The sequence below is a fragment of the Eurypyga helias genome, unplaced genomic scaffold, assembly GCF_000690775.1.
Source record: "Eurypyga helias isolate BGI_N326 unplaced genomic scaffold, ASM69077v1 scaffold17048, whole genome shotgun sequence".
NCBI classification, from domain to species: Eukaryota; Metazoa; Chordata; class Aves; order Eurypygiformes; family Eurypygidae; genus Eurypyga; species Eurypyga helias.
The window spans coordinates 1844-18687 of record NW_010266432.1 but is presented as its reverse complement, the minus strand read 5'-3'; the positions used below and the strand labels follow the sequence as shown (position 1 = coordinate 18687).

The 16844-nt window shown below is 35.7% G+C and overlaps 1 non-coding gene across 1 annotated transcript; it reads right to left on the bottom strand.

Annotated features, from left to right (window-relative positions):
* Positions 1-5859: 5859 nt before the first annotated feature.
* TRNAG-CCC lies at positions 5860-5930 on the bottom strand. The gene has a single exon. It is a non-coding gene; the product is annotated as a tRNA-Gly (tRNA).
* Between the last annotated feature and the right edge of the window lie 10914 nt (positions 5931-16844).

The window sequence follows — 16844 nt, the reverse complement described above, 5'->3', positions numbered from 1 at the left end:
ATTACACAGCAAAACCCTTAGCTTTCTATCTGAGTTGGTCACAAGGTACTCAAAATTAATTCATGGTAGGAAGTAAAAAGAAGGTAGAAGAAGAATTTAGATTTTAAGTAAAATCATTACTGTCATGTTTACCTGAGTCACTTTCCAAATTCCTTTTTGATCATGAATTGCTTTTTTAAGATTCAATGTGGATTTCTTAGGGAAAAAAAAAAAGCCATAAACAACACATAAGAAAACAAATTCATGGACAAAAGTAATGAAAATTTAACTCTAACATCACAGTAGAAATAAGTGTATCTTATGCATTTTTTCTAAAGTATCATAGAACTCCGTTAAAAAAGGAAAATCCACAGTCTCAGGCACAAGAAGTGAATAAATATAGACCATACTATAAGAAAAATAGCAATATATTCTAGATACATTGTAATTTATTTTTGATACCTTAAAATAATCAAATACATAACGAAGCTGAGCTGGCTTACCTAAATGGATATTGAACATCAAGTATTAAAAATTTAGAACCTCAGTGCCTTCTGTATTTTATATGATGGGATTTATATAATTTTTTTTTTGTAATTTCTATTAAAAAATAAACATGTTTTAGCCCTTTCTCACATGAATAACCTACTCACATCACTGCTAGGATAACAGTTATATAGCACATTATTATAGTTTCACCTTTAAAACCTCTAATTTAAAGTATGTTAGCTTAGCAGACCATCATAACTGTACCTGATTACAATCACAGTAAAACCCTAATTAGGGCTTTCTGTTTCCTTTTTAAGTGAATTTCGGGAGTGGAAAACTGGTTATTTATGCAAAACTAGGCACACAATGGCCAATAGCAAAGTAACAGACTCAATACATTCTATTATTGAAATGTATTTATTCAAGATGTTTTATTCACATCCATATCCGCACTTTGAAAGTACATATGCCATCAGCACTTGGAGAGGGAGGTTCCTGCATAAAGAGGTCATAAGCATCTCCCAGATGTTACATACATAAGAAAATACAAAAGCAGGTGCCAAACATCCTGACATATTCTCAAACCCCAAAACCCAAAGATTATTAGGAACCTCAAGGAAATAAAAGTGACAGATTCAGTGTTCATGTGGAAAACGCATCCTGTAATCAATGAGTAAAAGCCCTTTTTTTTTTCTAGATGAAATTTTATACATTTGCTCCGAGGATAACTCCAAGCAGCAATCCATGTCCATGGCCCTGTCCCCTATGTGTGTGTCCCCACACACACACACTCCTTGCCCACATACGCATATAGTATATCTGAATCCAAATCCTGAATCTATTAGTCAAACTGTGGCATCTGCACTACTCTCCAAAATGCAGCAACATTTTGAATGACTAATGACAACACTTGGTGACTGCATGAATATGCAGTCTGAGGAGTCAGTTTAACTGGTGCTTACAGATGCTTTTTTTCAGACACACCAGAGAGTAATTGCTCTCAGAGAGTATCAGCAGAGACCAGGGATTCAACTATAAATTCTATCTTCATCTATATGATTGTATTCAAAATTCACATTCAACTGTACTTGGGCAGAGAAGTATCTAAGTTTTTGTGGACTCCATTCACACTAACTCATACCTTGCAAATAGCTCTTGCAACTGGTCACCTGACCTGTGTATGTCTTTGTGTGTGTATGTATGCTTTAAACTATTGCTAATTTATGATAAGACTAAATATAGTCTTTAAATCAAAGCTGTTGACAGAATGGTCATTCTGCAAGTGGTAGGATTGGAGGTATTAATTAACAAGGGCACTGAAGCAACTTGAATGATGCTGGACCACTGAGGGAAGGACCACTAGTAATGTCTTCATGTAGAAGTTAAGTTGTACCACCAAGTAAACCAGAATGTCTACAGAATGAAAATTCCCCCTCTAACCATAAATGCATAGCTTCGAGATACATTTCTGATTGACTACATGCCCAGGATGTGAATATCAACTACCACTTGAGAAGACAGCTTTAGTATTAATGATTTAGTATTAAAACATATAACTATAAAACAACGTAATATACCAAAAAAGACAATTTATAGGACAAAACTATATGGTGCAAATTCAGATATTGACAGGAATATAAATTTGATCCAGGAGAAGACAACCCAGCACTATAAAAGGCCTTAACAAACATAAAACTGACTGACTCATTGTGAAAACAGCTCTAAAGTTCTTTAGCACGTGTTTTACTATTTTTTACTTTGGCTCTATAAGCTTTTTAATTGGCTCTGTTTTAAATTATATCCAACAACCCCTCTTTTTTTTTCAGGAGCAGAGTCCAGTACTTGGACATACCTTTGCCTTTGTCAAGCACACAGGTGAAAAAGAAGGCAGGAAGCATGTGGAGTGCCTAATATACCAATGCATATTGCAACCAGGAAAATACTATTAATGTTCTTAATTTTACTGATTAAAAGCTAGAAAATCCTAAAATTATTACAGAAAATAAAACTGTGAAAGTCTTTCCTTCCAGGCAATCTGTACTTTGCATGCAGCAGCAGATCTCTAGTGAAGAATACGCAAAATACCATGTATATCTCCTTGGTGTAAAAAGACCCTTAAAAATTCCCCATATAATTTTATTTACGTTTTTCTGAATGCTGAATCTTACACAATAACACTCATCCAAAAAGCTGTATGCATATGTACAATATTATTCATTAAAAATTATGTAAAGTGGAAAAATCAAAAGCCTGTTAAGTCTTCATAGTCATGGCAAGGATTCTATATAAGGATGAATTAAAATTTTAGTTCCAGATAACTCATGACATCCAAATGATACTTAAATAATTATTCTAATGTAGTATTTCATTTGCAATGGTTACATTTAGCATCAATAAAACTATAGTGATCTATGCATTCTTCTAATCATTTAGTTACATAACAAAATTATTACTCATTAGTATTCATTTTAGATCACCTAGGAATAACAGAATCTTTGTATGGTTGAGAATAGTTCATGTGTTAATTTTACTTTTTAGCTTGTCATTATCTGTGACCACTTAGTAACTATTTATTTTTTCTCTTCCAGAGACTGCTGTTATTCACTATTTTTCAAGTGTTTTAAAATACACAGTAAAAATAATGCTTTAAATTAATATTTTTTTAATATTAGGTTGCTTGCCCAATAATTCTTTGATACAAAGATAATTATTTTCAATTCTTCCACTCTAAAAATGAATTTAATTAAAAATTATACCTTGTAAGACATTTCCTCTGCAGTTTTGTTCTTTTTTAAGTCCTCATACTTTCTATTTTTCAGCATAGGACAATTCAGCATTACAGATATCTTCATTTAGTCTTTCGATTTGCTGTTCAATCTTACACATGCTTTTGCAGATAGTTTCGACTTCTGACTGATACACCTTCTTTTTCCTTGAACTGTTGAAATAAAACAGCCAAGCTTACATTTCATTTTATAAAGCATTTTAATTGAAAGTAAAACCCATTATTGAATAAGTAAAGCTAAAAAAAAAAAAAATCAACAGCAGTATTTTATTATGTTAGTTGATGCCAAGTACACCAGGTTCTTCCTCAAAACTTTAAAGTCTCTTTGTTCATGAGTATAAGCCCTGAGAGTTCACATATCAAACAATCTGATATATCCTTTTTTTTGTTTGTTTTCCCCTGTATCTGTACTGTTAACCTGTATCATTCAATCACAGAATGGCTGATGTTGGAAGGAACTTTTGGAGGTCACCTGGTCCAACTACCCTGCTCAAGCAAGGCCACCTAGATACAGTTCCTGGGACAGTGTCCAGATAACTTTTTAATATCTCCAAAGATGGAAAATCCACAACCTGCCTCTGCAACCTGTGCCAGTGCTCAGTCACCCTCACAGTGAAAAACTGTTTGCCTCTGGTCCTGTTACTAGGCACCACTGAAAAGAACCTTGCTCCAGCCCCTTTGTACCTTCCCTTCTGTTATTTAGGTACAATATTAAGATCCCCCCTTGAGTCTTCTCCAGGCTAAACAGCCCCATCTCTCTCAGCTTTTCCTCATCGGACAGATGCTCCTGTCCTGTCCCTTCAACATCTTAATGGCTCTTTGTTGGACTGCAGCCTCTTCCATGTACTGTGTCATCAGGATGCCTGCCTCATTCAGTGATGGGACCACATTTTCCATACTCTTCATTTTGTGACCTATGTAGTTACAGAAGCCCTTCTTGTTGCCTTTGATATCACTTGCCAAGTTCAATTCCATTTGGGCTTTGGCTTTCCTACCTGCATCTCTGCATGCTCAGGCAATATCTCCATATTCCTCCCAGTTACCTGTACCAGCTACCACCTTCTGCATGCTTTCTTTTGTGCCTGAGTTTTGCTGGGAGCTCCTTGTTCATCCACGCAAGCCTCCTGGCATTTTTGCCTGACTTCATGCTCATTGGAATGGACTGCTCTTAGCTTGAAGGAGATGATCCTTGAATATTAAACAGAATTCTTGGGCCCCTCTTCCCAAATATAATATAAAACTATCAATTTTGGATGAGAAAAAGGTGGCAGGAAAAGCCCTTTCATCTGAAAGTGTTAAAATTGGTCACAGAGTCTCAGTTCATCTATCTTATAATAAATGGCCATGTCTAGGGTACTTCATACCAGTGCAGTGGTACAAGTTAGTCATACAGCTGATGAATTCAAATTCCTAAGTGTACTGCTATTTGTAGAATTCTTAGGCCACATAAACCAACTTCAGTTTATTTGCATACAAACAAACTTTCAGTAGAAGTGAAATGTTTAACTGAAGTGGACTTAAAATACCATGTGATTAGACTGTCAGATTACACAGCAAAACCCAAACTGAACCAAATACAAAATACCCACAGGTAAACATTGATATTGTTTTGACTGACAGAATGAAACATCTGCATCATTAGAACTGAATATTCTTCAATGGATTGTTTCTTTGTCAAAGACTGGGATCACTGAAAAATAAACTGTTACTATCACTGAATATCTGTGAATCAGAATCATAAACCTAAATGGTATTGTGAGGATCTTCACAGGATATACAACATTGTTTCCGATACTTAATCTGCAAACCCACAACAGGCCAGCACTGATCACACATTTCCTTAGCTAAATTAATGGCCAGAATATTTCTGCCAAAGATCAGCTTCTTTAATACAGGGTGCCATTTGCTTAGTTAAATGAAGCAAATATAATCTACCTTACAAAACCCAAAGATTTCTAACTGCACAAGGGCTAAATTTCCTGGATTATTTCATACCCACACACACACTCTCTCTCTGCACATTCCAAGTTCAGTGCATGTGAATTGCTGGTTCCTAAATATACCGTCTTACAGTCAGCAGTTTATTCTATATAGTCCTTGAAAAACCTGTATGACAGTGCAAGCCCACAGCAACTTAATTTTCTTTCCCAAAATTTAAGTAAGAAGCACAAAGCAAGAGAACAGAAAACATTGCCTATACGTATCTTGATGACCTATACCTCACACGTACTGTGTATGCAGTATGTGTTACCATTGCCCTCTCTCTAGTAAGAGATTGTCCATGACTAGACAAAAATGTACTGTGATTCCCAGTTGGGCAATCTAATAGAGACAGGAACTCAGTCCCAATAGAACTGAAACTGCAATATGATCTTTCCAAATGCAAAATATGACCTAGAGGCTTCAGCAGTTTCTCACTCCTGTAGGAGTCTGAAAGCCATGACTGTCTGGTTTGCATATAAACATTTTTCAAAGACACTGCAGAAGCTCTAATAGCCCTAGTGTCATGGCTTACACCAGATTTGTGGAGCAGCTCAGGGTGTTTTTATTATTTAGAAACACTAGGGCTGCAGCTGCTGCGCAGGGTGGGACATAAAGAATTTTCCTGCACCAGCCGGGAATCGAACCCGGGTCGCAAGAATGGGAATCTTGCATGATACCACTACACCACTGGTGCTTCCATACAACTATTAAATAATCAAAGCAACCTGGGCTGCCCCAGGGTGAAAAGTGCTGCATAGTTATTGCTTTACATAGTCCCTACATACAAAGAATTCCTAGCCTTATTTTTCAGCTATTGAGACAAAAGAATCTTGCATAGATCTAAAAGATCTTGGTCCTTGCGATTTATAACACTAGAGGTTATCAAAATCTGCTATGAGCATGTCAGGAAAAATATAGCTGAGAGTACAAATGTGAGTGGCCCAAATCTTCTCTGCTTCCTAAGTTCAAATATGGTAAGAGGAAAGAGCAACAGAGATCTTTTTGGCTAAAGGCAGGCAACATGATAGCAGACATACTCTGACATACTTCTGACATATGTCAGAATTAATTACAATATTCCACCCCAAAAAAGAGAGTTTCAAGGATATTCTGACTACTAAATGAAACTTCATTTGCAAATTTAGTCAAATTTGAACAAATCATTCCCATACACTTTGAATAATGGTTTCTGGTTAGTTCTTACAGAGTTTCTGAATCCTATAGTCTCTGATAATACTGATTTGAACTCTTCAGACAACCACCACATCACTTTCAAAACATAAAGTTTTTCTACAAATGGTGTTGTGACCTGATTCTGAAGCAGGTCTCGTTAACTATTCCATCAGAGATAGATCACTTAATTTTGCAAATTCCACAAGTAGAAAATTTACAAATCACATACTTCATGACACATGCAGTTCTTTCTCATTAAACCCTTTTAATATGTCCATGTGCCCCATAACATCCTCATATGAACAATACTTACAGTAGACTAGGTAGAAAAAGAATTCTCTACCAGAAACAAATTGCCTAAAGAAAGTAACACATATTCCAAAATACTGACAAAAGGTCACTGGGCAATTAACTATTCACTTTGCCTAGGGAAGTTTTGAAACAGCCAACACTGGAAACCCTAAAAAATGCATCTGATTGTTTCTTAAAATGGGTATAGGTCTAGCTAATATTCTTTTGGGAAGGAAATGACTGAATGGCTCCCAAATTCCTTCCAAAATATCTATGGTTATGAAAGTACTTCAATTTCAAAATACCAAAGCCAAGAGAGCAATTTGTCTGAACAGAGCAGAGCAAGCAGACCTGTGCTGAAGGTGGAAAGAAATGAAAGGAACCAAACAATGACTGTTCCACTCTGATTCATGAGGAGCAAAATTATTTTGATGCATACAAGGCTACCCATGACTCTAGAAGTCAAAACACTTTAAGCATGGATGCAAGAGGAGCATAAATATTCCAACCACAAAAACTAGTGGAGTACAGCTGAAAGAAGAACTACGCTTCTTTGGTGCATGTGTTCCACATTACACTCTGTGTACAGGTGTTGAAAATTTTATCATAGCTTCTGCAGCTTACTCAGGAACTCTGTGCCCATTTGAGAAGCATACTAAGTTTTTGATTTTTCCTTCCCTAAGCTTTCATACATTCAGTAATTCTGCATAGCATGTGGAGCCGAGATTTTCTGACCTAACAGTATCTGAAAGATATACTCAGCCTTCATGGGACAAGGGTACATGTCAGGTCAAATGCACTGTTTTTCCTCAGCTTCTTTCATTCAAGATGCTGAACATAATATGAAGGAAAAGCAACACACATGGGGAGTGAATGATCATACAGAGAACAAATCCCAAAGTATTACAATAATTGGAACTTTTTTCCCCACCCAAATACTTGTTTACATGAGCTTTGAATATTAAATCCTTCTAAGCTCAATCACAAGTTACCTGGAGATAGGTTCTGCAATATTTTGGTAAAAAACTGAATTAAAGATAATTTTCCCAAAGGCAACACTATTTCTGGATGCCTCTGCACAACACTTAGTATCAGTGTGTGTGGAGATGTCCTCATCAATGCCATCAATATAATTTGATGTAAACTTCTGGTTATAAAAAGGAGGCCTACTTCAATGGGTTCATAAAAAAAGATACTGAGAGAATATGATATCCATTTTAGAAAATGTAGGAAATAGAATTATCTCTCTCGAACTTTTTGAAATTGCTGATTCTCTGTAAGACGAGGTAAAGATTTTACACTTATTGATGAGCAGATGTCTAAACTGGATCAAAAAACTCGTAAACCAACTGCCTTGTTCATGTAATAAGGTAATTTGAGAAAATAAACACAGTACAAAGGTGATCAGCTAACACAATATGGATTTTTTTTTTTCACCATTAAGAGAAACAGTACTCAAGAAGATTCAGAAGTCAGAAATGGATTGATTAAATGGTGTCCCCATCATGGTCATGAGCAGTAAGTTTAAATCTCTCTAAGAAACTGGATCCTTAGTCACAGAAAACACCTTCCTTAATTTCTTCAGAACTGTGTGATGGAAAAGCACAGAAGAGTGGGCTGAGAATGGAAAGAGACTACCACGAAGTGAAAATGAGAGAGTTGACTAGCAGCCAAAACCCCTTCTAAAATCTAGTAAGAAAATTCATACTATAACAACATAAAAATCTTTGATCTTTCTACCATTTAGTCCATGCTGCTAAACACATATTAACAAGAAATTAACTACTAAAAACCAGGAAGATCAAACCAGTGAGAAGTAATGATGAACAAGATGGTGAGAAAAAAACAGCTGCACCTCAAGTTCAGTGCAAGTGTAAATAGAGAGCTATGGTCTTGACAACAGCAAGATATTGCTAACAAAACTGTTTCAGATAGGTGGGGATAGTGAGATGTTAATGACCAAGCCAACCTTACTTTGAGGATAATTCTGAGCAGCAGTGAAGTTCAGAATAGGTACAGAATCCCCCAGACAGGTTTACTGGGTCTGGCTCAGATGGATTTAACTTTCTTTATAGCAGCCAGCAGGGTGCCATGGTTTGGACTGGTGGCTAAAACAGTGTTGGTAACACATCGATGTTTTGGCTATTGCTGAAAAGTGTTGCATTTTCTCATTTTTCCACTCTGCTCCCCCAGAAAGTATGTGGGGGTGGACAAGGAGTTGGGAAGGGACACTGCCAGGCTAAGGACTTTGTATCTTCTGACAATCTCATTGCAGAGGTAATATTCATGTTTCCTCAAGTGACACAAGGAAAGTGATCAACCTCTGGATTTTATCTGCAGGCTCTAAGGTATATATTGTTATCTGTTATGAGTCCACATGTCTCCAACATGGCCCAAATAAGCTACAGAATTTTCACAGGATATAGATGGCACAACAGATGGTTTACCAGCCACCCAGAGAACAAAAAAGAACTAGGAGAATTTGGGCAAGGTGAGCACATTCTTCTTTGAAAGTCTTAACTGTCATTCATCCAGATACAAATGGTACCTGTCACCCTTTGCAAGAGCCTTGGTGAAGGCCTTGAAGGAGTGGGAACGCCCCATGACAGAACTCTATTAAAAGTGGCCCTAACAGATTGAAAATGCATGCATTATTGCATTGAACAATCAGATATCTTTAAAAACCCATGAAATTAGTGTGCTGAAGTTTGAGATATGAGAACCACTGCTTCTACCGAAGGAATCTCCAATAAAAGCTAGAGTCACCGTCTACCATCTGCACATGAAGGTCTTGGAGTACCTCATGTGTAGCTGCTATTTTCTGAATCAGAGGAAAATTTCCTCACTTTGTCTAGGCTGGTTGTAGCTTTCAAAGGAGAAAATAAACTTCTCTTTGTTAAAGCAGTTTCTCACAAACAAGAGCTGAGAGAAGGGAGTGTACTGAACAAATGTAAAAATCTTCACACTGTATCCACGATCCAACTGTTTCTGATGAAGCTTTGCTATGTGTGACTGAAGCAGTCAGTTTGAAACAGAAAATTCACCATGTCCAGCTACACTTACAAAGATGATTTACTACTCTCGTTAAAATATATGAGACAATGAACGATACAGGTTGCTACCTCTGCCTCTGAAAAGGAAGACAGGGAGTTGCAGAAGAAATATTATCTCTGCTAAGAAAAACTGAATTGCTCAAGAAAACATCCTGAGAATAAAAATCACAGGGGAATAAGTAAAGGAATACCACATTTCATCTGGTTTGGGTGTTGGGATTTTTTCATTATAAGATGATGCCCACCAAATGCTTGTCTCTAAAGGAAGACTGTATATCTCATGGTATAAGCCATATGTTTACAGATAGCAGAAGCAGTCAGTTAAGCTTCCATAAGGACAGAAGAAAAATTATATCTAAAATCCATTCCCCTGGCTTCAGAAAAGTCATGCAGAAGACATTCTTATTTAGCCAGTAAAGCAGCCTCAACTTAATTGAGGGAGTATATCTTCTTTTCAAAAGCCTTTAGACATATGACACTGTCCTCTAAATTATTACTGTAAGAACACTTCCTTTCCCTTCTTATTAAATGAGAGAGCCACCATTGAAGACAGGTTTGGGGGAGGTTAATGAAATTGGCACTTCATAGTGGGAACTTATAATTGAATCTCCATATCATAGCGTTTTTGGGTAACAAATCTAAAATAACAATCGTTTTAAAGAAAGGGGAGAGAAAGAAACTTTAACTGTTTAGACAAGCCAACCCATATTCTTAGTTGACTGCTGTACTAGAAATCCTACAAAAACATAACAAGGACAGAAATACTTTAAAGAAATGTACTGACAGTTGGACACAAACCTAGAAGTTCAGTCAATAAGGATTAATTGGGGGCAGCTGAGCTTTGGTTTTTATCCACCTTGTAAAGGAAATGAGGCTACTCAGACTGTGCGTTCTCCTAGAACCTCAGGTGAACAAGACGTATTTCCTGTATGCAGTGCATGTTCTAAATAGGAAAGAGACACCACTAAGCTTTCTAGGAAGAAGATCAGAAGACAAATCTCTGCCTTCTTGCAGCCTAGGAGGAGGTGGACAGTCACAATTTAGTCCTGTTGAAGTAACATGTCAGGACTCTGTTAATACACAATTAATCAAAACAAGCACTCCAGTTCTTTGACTAACATGAGACAATGTGTTGATTTTAAGAATCACATTCTGATGGAGTATATTCCATGCAATACTGCAACTCTTCCCTAATACAAAAGCCATAGAGAAATCACAATGTACTCAGAAAGGAAAAATTAAAATAAAGCATAATTATATTGAGAAAGTTTGTGAGAGGCTAGAAAAGGCTTGGAGTATCAGACTAAAGATTTAATATTCAAAATATTTCCAATATAAGGCAAGAGATTAGTGGCAGGTCAAATAATTTAAAGGTTTTTGAGCAGAACCAAACATCCTGCCTCTTGTATCACTTAAAGGCAACCCCACCAAGAGAACTATAGTTAGTTACAGCCTTTGAAACACTCCTTACTCAGTCAAGAACTCCGAAGACATAAAAGGGGATTTTCAAACAAAAGCCGTACAAACAGCACACTTCCTTTGTGCTTGCGCTCAGTAACACATAATAGGAACGTATGCAACTTCTAAATTTTAGGAAGGACTAGCAATTGTTTTCTCCCTTAAGAACTAATACTTTCATGCTAGGTTAGTGGTCTTGGAAGTAGAATTGAGAGAGTGTAGGGGCTCTACAACATAACATTCCAGAAAGTTCTTCTAAGAGTTAACTTAAATTATCATAAGAAAGCAATGAACAGAAATCTGGGATTGTAACAGGCTAAGAATCATATTTTTCTACTAGAGCATGAATTAAAAGTTAATTCTTCCGAACTGATATTTTTCTTTAAAACAAACAAACAAACGCCACCAAACTTAAAATTGAATTCTATATTCAGCTTCCATTCATTGTTTCCTGGGACTAGATTAAATAGCAGTCTGAAAAGCTATTTCCCCTTCAAAGGATGTCTTCAGATCATCCTTTGAAGACCTAACAGACTGAGTTTCTGGAATCCTTCATTACTAGGACCTTGTCATAACTGTTCTCTGGGTCTTGAATCTCAACCTGCATAAGGATTTTTCAAACTCCTGAACATGTGGGAGGACAATAATCAGGACAAATTCACAACAATATCAATTATGATAATAGATAATATCTTGTGAACCTGTCCAGTCTTTCTAGGATCCCTGTAAAGTTTTGGTGTGCAAGATGGTCTCAAGTAATAATGCTTCCCCAATCTGGTTTCCAAGAACTCCTCTCTCTCTCCTGATGCTCTCCATTAGCCTGTATATGTTCTTACAAATCTGAGTTTCCTTTTTCAGCTTATCAGTTAATACTCTCCACATGGGCAAGATCTCTCTCCGTTGTCGTACATGTGTAATGAAATAAAAGTCCTAATCCTTCAAAAAATGTCAATGAAATTGAAAACATTACATTTGGAAAGGTAGGGCATTAATTCTAAAATGTTCTAATAATCCCAATAAGTAGTTCCATCAACATCAGAACTACATGAAACCTGGTTTCTTACCCATTTGTGTCCCATTATTGATTTACTTTGGTGTTTAAGGTATGAGCTCCAACTTGGGGAATTAATAAGTAGTATGCATGTACCTTCTCCACTCTTTCATCTTCTTATCCCCTCATTTTCCCACATCTCTTATATGGAATTTTTGGGGTTAGTAAGGAATGATTTCATGCTGACGGGGTGTCTGTATCCCACTCAGTCATCAATTTCTACAATACTTGTAAGAATCTAATTATTTTCAAGATCTTTTTTTCAGATTACTTTGCAGAAACTAGACAAAAAAATCCAAATCAGCAGGATAAAGAAGATAAACTGTCAGATACCTAAAACCAACATACACCTAGTGTCCAAAGGAAGAAGGAATGAAAAATTGATTTTATTTACTGTTATATTATAAATGCACTGAGAAAATTATGTACAATATAGTTTAAAGTAGTTATTTGGAATCAAGAAACTGACAAGCTTAAAAGATGTGTATAATGTCTCACAAGAATTCGAAGAAAATAGAGAAAAACAGTATTTCAAGATTCTATATTTACAACCATCATATATGAAAATAAGATGAATGAAGTTTTTTACCAAAATGTTTTTGGGACTGAGGTTTCTGATAACAAAAAGAGAATTTCAGTATTTTCCTAATTTTGTTTTATTTGCAAGTATGTATTTTGTCTTTTGCAAAATTTTAGTTATTTTCTTTCTAGTGAAGGTCAAAAAAGTTAGATTATAAACTTCAGCCTGAAGAGATCTGAAATTATTGAATTGTTAAATTACAGACAGACTTAAACTAAAAGCAAGGTTCACTTTTATTGCATGCCTTCAGTGAAAAAATAACACTTGCCTCCTATATTCATACTGCAGGCATTACCTATTTCCAAATTTTTGCAAAATCTCTTAATTTTCCTTCTTAAGTTCTACATTTTCACGTCTCAAAATGTCCAATGCTTCATTAATATTGAGCATCTTTTGCTTCATATTCTGTAGATCACTCTTCCTGGTGGATTTCTAATGAAGTTTAAAACATTAAGACATTTTTAGCGTAAGTTGAAATTAATTCAGGCCAACACCAAAGATGCAAGTATGCAAGCATTTTTACTTCATTTATATAAAAACAGTAAAAAACTTACTAATTCTTCCACAGCTTTAATCACTTCAGAAGCAGCATCTGATATTTTTACACTCTCATCTCCTTGGGCAGTTATTTTATTATTCAGATCTTCTATCTAGAAAATATTTTGTACAGTAAGTAATATAAATATCTCCTATATTTATTTGTAATAATTAAACAATATACTGAAAAAAATTTTAAAGGAAGGGTATTAAACAGTAACTAGAGAACCTTCATGCTATGTTTTTCATATGTACATATGAAATACATATTGTCATTGTGATGTATCCTCGTAGAATCTTTAAAGTTCACAGTATCACTAAGCACACACACAGAGCCTGTTCATTCATACATGACATACGTAGCATAATTGAGCAGAATACCTTAAAGTTCCTCTCAGCCTCAAGATTTTCCTTGATAACTCAATATTCCTGTTGACTTAATACAGACTCATAGAAGATTCAATGAGTGTTCAATCACCGGATTTAAGGAAAAATTAGGATGTTAAGGACGCAAGCATCTATAGGATGAGGAGAATGTCTAAAGTGGCTTTAGCTGGACAAAAACATACTTTCTCACTGCACCTAATGAACTTTATTTTCTTCACCTCTTCTTCCTCTGGTAGAGGCTGAAACAACATAACTATCCTAGAACTTATCTATATTATCTCCATAGAGATATGGGTCTAACTGGAATATGCCCAGGCAACAAACGTGTCCAAGCAGGATCAGGGTTGATAAAGATGCTAGCATAAGGGTAGAGAATACATCTAGGAAGATCAGGACAGAATTAGGACACTGGTACTCTAAATGGCATGTAATTTCCTACTTCTACCAAGAATCTGTTGAAGAGCAGATTCATAAAATACTTCACTATGTCCAGCAGCTAAGGAGGGAAACAATACAGGCTGTGTCTTCTTATCTCATCTGCAGTCTATATAGCTCTATTATACTTCTCTAGGATTCTACTGATTGGCCTTGTATGGCTCTACCTTCCTAACTAGTTAGGGACTGAAGGTCATAACCTGAATGGTTAGGGATCATAAAACATGATCTGTGAGGAAGAACTGCAAAGTAGCACCTTTAATAATCCAGAAAAAGGAGAGATATAAGCAAATTGTTAAGTCTCTCAATATGTAAAATATTCTAAGAAGTACAGATCAGGGGAAGTGTGGGAAAGACAAAGAGAAATTGGTTACATCTACAGGGAAAAAACCCCCAACAGATTAACTATGAGCAAAATGCCAGAGTTTTTAAATTACTTGTACGTAGCACATAGCATACTACATAGGAAAAACATGATTCAGAAATATTTTTCCCTCTTTCAATGGTTTTAGAGCAAACATTTTGACAGGAATGAGCTGAAATACCGTCATACTGTGTGGGTAATTAATGGAAAAAAAAAAAAGAATAAAGGAGGAATAGTTAAGTATGAGATTAATTTTATAAGAAGGGTTTCTTCTAATATTTGAAGAGCGAAGCCCATGAAGGTAAAGAAAATTGATGTAATGCATAGATACCTTTTGTAATGCAAATAGGGGTAAAAAAGAAAAAAGAAAACTCGGAGTTGTCCTTACAGTGTCAAAAGTTGTAACACACTTAATAGCTCACTTAAAAAATTTAAAAACCAGCATGAATTAAAACAAGGGGAAAAGAAATCAGAAAAAAATATTAGTTGACATCACTAATTCTGTCTTCAAACTCCTCGATACATGTGACAATTGTCGTGATGTAATTTGTATCCAGTTCAAACCCCACTGAAGTCACTGAAAACAATCCCAGTATTTTTCTAGTTCCCAAAATAACTCCATTATCCCAGTAACATTTCTATGATGATCAGAAAATCATTTTGAGCTTGCTGGAAATCCATATTATTTATCAAGATTTATTCCACTAGTTGGTTTAGCCATGTTTTTGAAGTAGACTGACATTAACTGAGCAGCTTTATGCTAAATTTAACTCTGGTTCACCTTCAGCATAAACTAATCAAACCAAATGGACCAGTTCTATGTTTCACCTTATCCCTGTTGCTCATTTCTCCCTTTCCCTTGTGTTGATCTTAATGAATACCCAACTACTACCTACCAAAGTATACCATGTCAGGCAAACCCAGCTGGAAATACTTCCAGAAAAAGAAAAGACAAAGGAAAAAGGAAAAGCTTTACTAATAAGTATTGGCTCTATTTTAGAACAGTGGTTTTCAAGATACCAGTTGGTAGCAATTGCTGGTGCCAGTAACAGGAAGAAAACTGTAATCCACAGTTGGAAACAAAGGGCAAGAACATTGGTGGCTGTCTAATACTTTTAATATATTTGCTTCTGCAGGGAGTATGCTTTGGAGTTTTTTGTTAAATCCTGAGCATGCTTTGTAGATTCAGCTTCTCCGAAATAGTTCATCTAGATTCTGGATTCCACGGTATCCTTAGCAGGGCCTACCTATCTCGATGCACAAACCACAACAGCACTGGGCATATACAAGAGAATTAATTTCATATTTTATGTATATATATATACATATATATATATATATACACGCATGCATACAAAAAAAGAACAAATTTTGTTGCGGGCATCTAAATCTTGTTTTAAGTGTCTTCTACTAGTTCCACATATGGAGCTGTCAATAGGAAACTCCTAGTCAGGCAGTGTGAGGAACTCCAGATTTTAAACTGCCAAGTACAACAAGATTTCAAAATGAATACTACACAATATACATATATATATATATATACACGCATGCATACAAAAAAAGAACAAATTTTGTTGCGGGCATCTAAATCTTGTTTTAAGTGTCTTCTACTAGTTCCACATATGGAGCTGTCAATAGGAAACTCCTAGTCAGGCAGTGTGAGGAACTCCAGATTTTAAACTGCCAAGTACAACAAGATTTCAAAATGAATACTACACAAATAAAGCAGAAAACAGGGGAATTTTAAATAAAACAAGGTATCACCCTGCATGCTGTAGGAGCACACCACATGCCACCTCAGGTCAAAGAACCTATTCAAGAGAACACTTATGCTGTCCCACTAAATTAATACTTTTTTCTAGGTGATTTAAGAAGATAAGCAATATAAAGCATATATGCATCCAACAACAAAAAATATCACTGTCACTTAAAGGAATGTAAGATTATTATGCTATTTTTAATAAATAAAGCTGAAAAATAATGCTACAACAGAAGAATGAGCGTGAGAGTTCTACAGAACCTACCACTTTTTATTTTTAATCAATATTTGTACTTTGACAGAGGACCTTAAGTCTTATACAAATATTCAGGCATTCATGTACTTTTTCAATAAAAGATACTCATTTACTTGCTTGTTTATAAATATTCAAGACTCACTTTGCTGTTCCAACATTTTGCATCTTCCTGGATTTTCGCTTTTTGCTTCACTAATTCCTCAAGGTGTTTTTCATCCTTTATAATCTTCTCCTCTGTTTCTTTTAACTTCATACAGTATTTGG